At 41.2% G+C, this 10,704-nt stretch overlaps 1 long non-coding RNA gene across 1 annotated transcript; it reads left to right on the top strand.

The window, feature by feature from the left end:
* Positions 1-5,308: 5,308 nt before the first annotated feature.
* LOC119008474 lies at positions 5,309-10,476 on the top strand. Its single transcript, XR_005071435.1, has 2 exons — positions 5,309-5,788; positions 8,491-10,476. It is a non-coding gene; the product is annotated as an uncharacterized LOC119008474 (long non-coding RNA).
* Positions 10,477-10,704: the final 228 nt, after the last annotated feature.

Raw genomic sequence — 10,704 nt, 5'->3', positions numbered from 1 at the left:
GTAACGATCCTGCCACGTTTGCGGGGTATCCGAATATATATTTTTTTTCTCCCAGGAGATTCTGGGAAGCTTCCAAGTCTTTGTCACGCCGCAGAACAAAAACACGATGTTCATTCTCGCCGCAGGACGCCAGAGAGAGAGCTGTGAAGGTCAAATCACAACAAGGAGTAAAAATCGAGCTTTGTGTCAGAAAATTCCGACACAATGAGAGAAAGTTTGGAAGGAGTGATCAGATAATTAAGTTGTTGACCTGCAGCCGCCGCTTCACCTCTCTGTCATGTTATCTCATTTAAAATAAATGCCACCCGGTTAGAAAGATTTAAACAAACAGGAGGTTCAGACGGGAGGTCAAATGTCAGAGATACGGTTCGAACAAACTACTCAGAAATATCCAAAGTTTGACCCAAACTAAATTATGGTTTTATTGGGTTGTGTGTGTGAATGAGATGAAACACCATCATTTGTTTGGTTTTTTAACAAAAGAAAAAGCATTTTTATCCATGAACTGATTATCTGATGATATTTTTATATTCCGGTGTTGAAATAAAGAATTACATGAGTCAGTTTGGACGTATTGAACACACAAACAAGTCAGAAGTGATTCTTTAACTTCTTCCAGCTCGTCTGAACTCTGAATTCGTCGCTGCTTTCCAGTCGAACTCAACAAACGTCAGCCTTTTTTTTTTCCCTCTAACTCCTTATTTTTAGTCTGACCTCAGAACAATCAGCCCCACACGGAAAACAAAGACTTGAATCCGAGGGTCTTTTATTTCCCCTGACGTTGAACGCAGCGGTCAGCGGTGATGCGAGCGGCCTCGGCGGCGTTGTTATCAGTGTGTTTCTGTGCAGCGAGGCGAGCCGGGCCTATAAATGGATCCCGGTCCCGAGTGCTCGTTCCTGCGTCTGCAACATCTGGCCTCAATCTGGGCTCCTACGCCTCGCCGCCGCCCCCCCACCACCACCAGCCCTCACGGGAGACGCTCTCCACTTAGGTTTCACTGCTACGCCTGCACGGGCCTGCTGGGGGTAACACACACTGTAAACTAAGAGTGTGTGTGTGTGTGTGTGTGTGTGTGTGTGTGTGTGTGTGTGAGGTCAACATTGTTCCATGAGAGCATCCTGAAATATTCTCCTTCACACGCGCTCAAGATCAGATTCAGTCGCTCATCAGGGTTCTTCTCTTCTCTTTTTCTTTAATTCCCTGCAGACGACCAAAAGGTTTCATCCCAACGTTAAAACTGAAAATCGCTGAAATCGCTGTAACGCAAACAAGATTTCAGTGATTCATTCTGCCTCAGACACACACTCACACACTCCTGAGTGTATTTCTGAACGGCGGCCAAGTTTTGATGGGGATACGAAGAGGAGAGCTGACCGACTCCCCCGCAAACTCGACTCCCTCCCTCCCTCCCTCCTCGGTCGCCTTCCAAACTTTGTCTTCCACTCCCCTCCCTCGTCTGACTCTTTGTTTTCTCTCTCTCTCTCTCTCTCAACATCTCTTTGTCTCCTCGTCAGTCCGTCTTCCATCGCTTCTCCTCGGATCAGATCTGTCGAAGGTCGTCCGTCTGGTTGACAGCCGCTGCTTTTCCATCCACCTGTTTGTCGGCACATTTTACAATCTGTGCATTAAAATATTTGAAGACAAAAATTATAAATACTGAGTTCAACCAAGTGTCACAGCATCGGTGAAGTGACTTTTCTTGACACTCTGCAAGAGTTTGGAAAAATCTGTGTCCGTGTCCACAAGTCCTAAATTTGACATTTCTGCAGAATCCTAAAGACAATTTAGTGACACACCATCAAAATATATTCTCCAAACCTTCAGTCGACAATCAGACTTTTACTTGTTCAGCTGTTTCAGTACAAACAAATGTAAAAGCAATGAAACCGAGGAAACATTAAAATACAGAAATATATCGTTAATAGAGTACAGAGATTAATCACCGTCTCCATCACATCTTTACACAGACCTGCCTCCATCTTTACACAGACCTGTCTCCATCACATCTTTACACAGACCTGTCTCCATCATGTCTTTAAACAGACCTGTCTCCATCTTTACACAGACCTGTCTCCATCTTTATACAGACCTGTCTCCATCTTTACACAGACCTGTCTCCATCTTTACACAGACCTGTCTCCATCACATCTTTACACAGACCTGTCTCCATCATGTCTTTAAACAGACCTGTCTCCATCTTTACACAGACCTGTCTCCATCTTTATACAGACCTGTCTCCATCTTTACACAGACCTGTCTCCATCTTTACACAGACCTGTCTCCATCATCTTTACACAGACCTGTCTCCATCATCTTTACACAGACCTGTCTCCATCTTTACACAGACCTGTCTCCATCTTTATACAGACCTGTCTCCATCTTTACACAGACCTGTCTCCATCTTTACACAGACCTGTCTCCATCATCTTTACACAGACCTGTCTCCATCATCTTTACACAGACCTGTCTCCATCTTTACACAGACCTGTCTCCATCACATCTTTACACAGACCTGTCTCCATCTTTACACAGACTGTCTCCATCTTTACACAGACTGTCTCCATCTTTATACAGACCTGTCTCCATCTTTACACAGACCTGTCTCCATCTTTACACAGACCTGTCTCCATCTTTATACAGACCTGTCTCCATCTTTACACAGACCTGCCTCCATCTTTACACAGACCTGTCTCCATCTTTACACAGACCTGCCTCCATCTTTACACAGACCTGTCTCCATCTTTACACAGACCTGCCTCCATCTTTACACAGACCTGTCTCCATCTTTACACAGACCTGTCTCCATCATCTTTACACAGACCTGTCTCCATCATCTTTACACAGACCTGTCTCCATCTTTACACAGACCTGTCTCCATCTTTACACAGACCTGTCTCCATCACATCTTTACACAGACCTGTCTCCATCTTTACACAGACTGTCTCCATCTTTACACAGACTGTCTCCATCTTTACACAGACCTGTCTCCATCTTTATACAGACCGTCTCCATCTTTACACAGACCTGTCTCCATCTTTACACAGACCTGTCTCCATCTTTACACAGACCTGTCTCCATCTTTATACAGACCTGTCTCCATCTTTACACAGACCTGCCTCCATCTTTACACAGACCTGTCTCCATCTTTACACAGACCTGTCTCCATCTTTACACAGACCTGTCTCCATCTTTACACAGACCTGCCTCCATCTTTACACAGACCTGTCTCCATCTTTACACAGACCTGTCTCCATCATCTTTACACAGACCTGTCTCCATCTTTACACAGACCTGTCTCCATCACATCTTTACACAGACCTGTCTCCATCACATCTTTACACAGACTGTCTCCATCTTTACACAGACCATCCCAAATAATACAACCGTGTGTTGTGCAATAATGAATAAATTACCTTTAGTACTGATTGGGCTTACATTACCCACAATGCAACTTAGCCCCTGTGTGATGTCACTGGAGGTAATTAGTCAGATTACGTGCAGCTTCCTCTGGAGTCACACAGGGTTTTATATGACTCTTTTCATATTTGACCTGTAAACACACTTATTGTCCTGATGTCTGTGGAAATGGACGATTATTAACACAAACACAGAAATTATCTGTTAAAACACTGACTGTGAAAACCAACAAGCCTTAACTCTGAGTCTCTCTCTCTCTCCGAGTGTGTGCCAAGGTAAACACCCTGCTCACACACACACACACACACACACACACACACACACACACACACACACACACACACACACACAAAAACACACACTGTATTAATTCTGTCCCTCCCATTAGAGAGAACGCAGCACCCAGAGCTGAACAATATCACTGATATCTGGCACAGACACACACTCCCACACACACACACACACACACACCTCAGGAAGGGAGAGGTAGGACAACCGAGGCGGCCAATGGGCACGCCGGAAATCTGGAGAGCCGACCAATGGGCAAACAGGAAACTTTTGGGGACTTTCCAAAGTTTCTTTTTTTCTTCTTTTATTTCTGGCTCCTCTTGCTTTTGTCAGTTCTTGTGTTGTTTTATGCTGACGTGTGTGTGTGTGTGTGTGTGTGTGTGTGTGTGTGTGTGTGTGTGTGTGTGTCTGTGTGCTCTCACTGCTTCATTTCATGTCAGGAATCAAGAGTTCAGAGGGATGAGGGCGATCGAGGAGGCTGTCACTCCCCAGAGAGAGAGAGAGAAACCCTCCAGATACAGTTACTGAAATGCACATGTGTATTACTCACGCTGTGGGAACATAAATCTGTTAACACCTTCTCGTTGTGAGGACTCGCCTCTCTTTGGGGAAGAAAACACAAGTCCCAATAACGTAGACGATTGAACTTTAGGTTGAACTCTCTCTCTCGAGGTGTGTAGCTTGTGGTGCTCCGTCAGGTGAAATATACGAAATAATAATATTCATCGACGCTGGTGAGGCTGCCGGGGTTGGGTTCAGACAAGTAGAGGCTAGCGAATAAAGTCAGCAAGTCAGCGCACATTAAATTCCTCTGAAATGATGGAAACACGACTGTGTGCTGCCATGTCTGCCTATTATAAGCTTGTTTTCCCGTTCTGTCTCTACAAATGTTGGGAGTTAGTTGGTAGTTGTGCTTGTTCAGTTGCTTTTTCTTTGTCTGACTTCCTGTGAAATGTGTCCAAGGTGATAAGCTGACGTCACGCAGAAACATTAACCGTTATTTATTTTATATTGATCGAGTCTCTCTCTGTCTCACATCAGTTTCTTTCTTTGTGCTTGTTTCTCGTCCGGCAACACTGTTTACGAGTCGTCAGGACGCGTTCCAGCTGTGTTTGCAGCAACAAAAGCCAAGAGATTTTACACCAAAACCCAGTTTTTGTACCTAAATCAACCCAGATTTTAAACACGGGCTCAACGTGTTCAGAATGCAAACAGTGATTGTGGCGACTTGGCTGCAAACCTCATCCAACACCTTACTGGTTGAAGCGGAACACAAACTGAGTGTCAGAACTTGTAAACGTTCTGGTGTCGGTTCTGGAATCGGTGTGTCCGCAAACTTCTGGCCGTGCAGAGGAGGTGTGTGTGGTTTTCTGTCCGAGTCTTTGTGTGTGTGGAACATGCAGAATGTGTCCTTGTGCAGTTTGAGGCCCACATTGTGGTTTTCTCTTCCTCCCCACCAATCTTTCTCTGTCCTCCCTCCCTCTCTCTCTCTCTCTTTTTGCAGTCTCACCCTCCCTCGCTCGCCCCCTCCCTCCCCTCCACCTCCTCTTTCCAAACTGCCTTACACTCCCTTCTCTCTCTCTCTCTCTCTCTCTCTCTCTCTCTGCCTGTCAGGAAGAAGTGAACAATATGACCTTTAGTCGCAGCGATAACATTCTCCCTCGTGAATTCCCCGCCGCTCCGGCTTTCCTTTCACATTCTCACCGGTTTGTTTTCGCTCCCGGCGCCTCTGTTTTTCTAAGAAATGATCATCTCGGCACCCGGTGATTAACGAGCAGCACCGGGGGGGGCAGGGAGGAAGTCGGGCCTCCACGGGGTCAAACGCAGACAGACACTCCGACTAAGAGTCTCATCAGTGTTCGTCAGTGTGGACAGTGAAGAGCTGCACGTTCATGTTTTAATTCCCTGCTGGGTGGAAAATGAGATGGAGAGGCGGAGAGGGCTCGAGCAAGAATCAAGTCATGACTTCTGTTAAATTCATGGTTCCATTAATATTTTGTCCAGACACAGAGAAGAAGAAGAAGAAGAAGATGATGACATCATCTAGTGTGCAGCAGACCAGCCCAGTGAAAAACAGCCTCAGTAGGTATCACAGGAATAAAGAAAACAAAGAATCGTTAATATTCAAAAATGTCTCTGTGTGATACCTGTTGAGTCTGTTTTTCATCGAGCTCACAACATTTTCAAGTTACAGCTTGTGGTCGTTCTGTTTGTTGCGTACTAGCGACAGAAAAGAAAAAGCTAAACACACTTAAAACTGATTCTGTGTGTGAGGATTCAGCACTTTTCTCAGTTTATATGATTCTGAACAGAATTTTTTAAGTTTTCCGATAAAAGCGAGTCGTCGCCTTCGGCTCTGAAAAGACGTGATGAGCCTGTTTTTTATTCTTTGTATGTGATTTTTAAGCCTCAACGACGGCTTATATTTCATCTGAATGGGTAAAACAAGGAAAAGCAAATGAAAAACAACAACAGGCTTAGTAGGTATCACAAAAAAACTTAAAATCATTATTGTAAAACGTTTTACAGTTATCAGATTATTAACATTTGTACAAACGAAGAATATTTTTCACTCTCCACTTCTTTCAGGTTTTCTATCTTTGTGTGATGCCTATTGAATCTGTTTTGCGTACGAGATGATGTCACCTCGTTCTCCTTTAGCTCGATACAGATATATTATTTATTTATATTCAGTATTTTGCAGTGTTTTAGTCATCGAACGCAAAAGAAAATGCTTGATTTTATTGACAATGACTGAATTTACATTTTCGTGTGAACTGCTCCTTTAAACACCGTCGCTATCGTCACGCTACATAACAGTATCTAGTTTCTACTGTACTGTTTATCAAAGTACACTTCTTTTCTGTAGAAAAATACCCAACATGCCACTTTACTCTGACAGTAAATGATACAATATGTGGCGCCAAAGCAAACTGCCTCCGTGAAGAGACGGCAAAATGTTTTTCCAACAATTTAACACGACTTCTTGTTTTCTCGGGTCTTTTTCTGCAGCTGCCAGTGCGATTTACTTGAAGTACTCTGATAAATCACATTTCAGTCTTCATATAGGCATGTGTGGGTGGGCGTAACTTTGTTTCTTCCAGTCTGAACTCTTGATAAACTGAAGGTCTGCGCTGCTTTGATGTCGGCGCTGGAATGTAACCCAGTGCATTTTCTCCTCCCGCCACATCGCACACCTCCGCTTCGCTGTCCGTCAGAGGGAAACATGGTGGTTTTCACCTCAACTGCATTTATCTCACTGATTTCTTTTTACAAGTTGCATCTAAAATGAAGATTTATGGAAACTTTATTGATGAAGTTAACACGTCCAGGTTCCAGCCTCTCAAGTGATTTTTCTGTCAGTACTTTCATAATTTTACCATGTTTGTAATATTGTTGATGTTTGTCGGACTTAACAAACATTTTGAAGGTGACACTTTGGGCTCTGTCACCACATTCGTCACCATTTTGTAATATTTAAATTTGTTCCCTCAAACCTCACGTTGAAAACGCTATTTGGTCGACCGGTTTGGATTTTTTCCTGCAAGAATGAGGGATGAACTACGGCACAAAGGGAGCGCGACCAAACCAGGAAGAGGCATCGATTTCCCCGGTCACCATCCCCCAGGTAAAGGTGGAGCAACCAGAGGAACTGTAAAAGAAAAAGATGGAGGCTGGATGGCTGACAGAGGAGGAAAAGAGGTGAAACAAGAGAGAACGTTCACTCGATGGAGAGCGCTCCGGTGTCGTGTCAAATTCTGTTCCCTTGTTGAAATATTCGCGACCGCTAACACTTTTGAGTCTGACCAAAGAAAAGAATCCCAGATTGATCTGGAGACCCTGATCCCAGCGCTGTAACAGTCGGTTGCATTAAAACGTCGACAGGTTTTTGAAGAAAGTACGCCTGTTTTGAAGCATCTCAATTTGCGGCGTTGAGACGAGACACATATCAACGTGGGAACAAACTTTGACACGACACCGGAGCGCTCTCCATCGAGTAAACGTCCGACGGTTCACTCTTGTTTTACATCGGTTTCTATCACTCTTTTCCTCCTTTGTCAGCCATCCAGCCTCCATCTTTTTCTTTTACAGTTACTCCAGTTGTTCCACGTTTACCTGGGGATGGTGACCGAGGAAATCGGTGCCTCTTCCTGGTTTGGTCGCGTTCCCTTTGTGCCGTAGTTTATCCTCCATTTTTGCAGGAAAAATCCAAACAGCTGTTGCAGTTCAACTCAAATTTCTCTTCTTTTAAGAGGACAGTACCATTTTTCTGATTCTGACCGCAGCGCCTGAACTCACCAGCAGAGACTTGAGCCGAGCCCAGTGGATTATGGGATACTGAGGGGCTAAACCAGATGTTTCTTTCTAAATTCCGACGAGAAACAAATATTGTATATTTGTTTAATATGTGACTTGTTGACCTCTCTAACTTATCCCGTCTTGAATTATGAGCTTTTCGAGGGATCCACCCTTTTGATCTGCGAACAGAGTGCATGCTGGGATAAGCTCCTCTGCTCTGCCCCGACTCCAAATGTGATTTAGCGGTTGAAAAACAATGGCTGAGTTTACAAACACACACACAGTCTGACGGTAATCGACTCCTGATGGACGATCACACACTCATCAACATGTTTGGCTCCACAGATGCAGGACTGATGATGACACGCCGACACAAACCTGTCCGTCAGGTGAAGCACGTTCCCGCTCACCTGTCTCTGATCACGTGATCGAGCAGGCATGTTGAATTCTGACACCTGATGGATTCGGTTTCTGTTTCTCTGCAGGATTCGACTTGAAGGGCCGGTGTTCATGTGACGTGGACGAGGACAAAAACAGAAACAGAAGTGTTTTTTTTGTTTTTTTTCCCTTTGACATCCTGGGAGGAGGCGAGGACACCGAGCTGAGAGCAAAAAAAACAAAACAAAAAAAAACACGTTTTTTTCACCAGGACGGCAGCAGATGGAGAAAAGTCTGGCAGAGATCTTAGTCAATGTGGATTTGTTTTTACGAGTCTCCGATATCACAGGAGGGCAGAATCACAGCTGTAAATCTGAAACGTCTAAATCCAGGGATTAAAAAAAAAGCACTGAGGTGTAAATCCATCAGTGGAAATCCATGAAGTTTAATGATTGTTCATAAATCTGACATGAAAACCGAGAACAAAAGGAATAAAAGCCTCACGACTGGAGCGATGAATTGAAACACACACTTATTTATAACAGCTGATTTACTGACGGGAGGCTGCTGCTGTGCAGGAGGAGGATCTGGCGCCACCTCCTGTGTCGGGCTTTTATTTTGAAATTAAGCAAACAACTCGATAATCAATAACTGCTTGAATTTAAAGAGTTAATGTGTTTTTTATTACCAGTGGGAAAAACTAAGCATTATCTTTATTTATCACATCTGTAATAAGTAATCATTATAAATAGGGACAAAATAGACTATAATTTCATTAAATATATATTAATTAACTTTTTAAATAGATGTGTTATGTTGCTGTATAAGTATATTTAGCTTTTACAAGTTAAAACACATATTTATAATGGTATTACTATATTTAAAGTGGTAACTGTATCTAACAACATTTTAACTATGATTTAGTAGCTTCATAAAAGTGGTTTTGATTAATAAGTTCAATTAATTTGATCATTTAGTAGCTAATTATCATAGTTAATAACCCACTAAACTATAATCTGATAATCTGTCATTATAAATAGATATAATATACTATAGATATCAATTAGTTCTAATAACTTTTGTAATTAATTTGTTGTATTTAGGTTTATTTAATAACTTGATACCTTGTTAAAGGAAACCTATACTGGTGATTTTAACTGATAATTTTACGCATAGTCATAATTAATAACTATGATTTTACCAATACATTTTAAAAAGTGACATAAATGTAAGTATTAATAACTTATTTGACATTTTATAGCTCCTCCTATAGCTTCAGCTTTGAAACAACTTGATTATTGATAATTAGTTTTAAATTTATGATGATAACTTTAACTGCTAACTGGCTAAATATGACTCAGTGGTTTTATTTTAAAAAGATATATAATAATATAATATATTTGATCCCTGTGGTAACTAATTCTCATAACTAATAACTTAAATCACGACTGATTAACTCATAATCACACCAGTAATCATAAATAGTGACATAAACTGAATCAATAACGGGTTTTTTGTCATTATTAAAAACTAAAGTTACATCATCTGTAATGAAAACATCACTAATGTAACTTAAAATGAATAATGTACTTTAAAATCAAGTTACAATAACTGATACAATAACTAATATTAATGAAAAGTGACACCATAAACTATAATTTTATCACTTATTATTATTGATTTATGAATAATTACTGCTTTTAAATGGAATCACTGTGTCTGTAATATTTGGAATAATGTTCATTGTCAAGTTAAAATTTGATTTTCTTTTTTAATTTTATTAAAATATTGACTTATTGACTTAAAAATGCTCAGTGTATAAAGATATCATGTTAAAATATTACTCTGGTAAATGTGAAAGTCACACACACGTTTACTGTGTCGACCAGATATTCAGTATTTTTCTTACTATCAGTGTTTTTTTTCTAGTTATTTTTAAATTGTCGATAAAATAACTTATTTTGAAAGTTCTTGGTTCTTTGACTCTGCAAAGTAACTAATAACTAAAGTTGTCAAATAAATGTAGTTTAGTGTTCTTTGTGACCACTAACTGTTGAACAAACAGTGAAATAAACACTGTATAATCAGCTTTTCACAGTTTTTATCTGCAGTTTATTTCCTGAAAGAAGAAATGTGTCGTTACAAACACTCATGTCAGCGTCTTACACTTATTATATCATTAACACAAACGATTTATAAGGTTTTTTCTTTCTCAATCATTTGATGTTTCATGGATTCAGATTGAAGCTGCAGCACTAAAAAGCAGATCAGATACTTTATTTTCTTTTTTTTTTTAATTAACAGATATAGTTTCTTATGAT

Source organism: Acanthopagrus latus, chromosome 19 (assembly GCF_904848185.1).
Source record: "Acanthopagrus latus isolate v.2019 chromosome 19, fAcaLat1.1, whole genome shotgun sequence".
Lineage (NCBI taxonomy): Eukaryota > Metazoa > Chordata > Actinopteri > Spariformes > Sparidae > Acanthopagrus > Acanthopagrus latus.
This window is presented reverse-complemented; position numbering and strand designations above follow the sequence as displayed.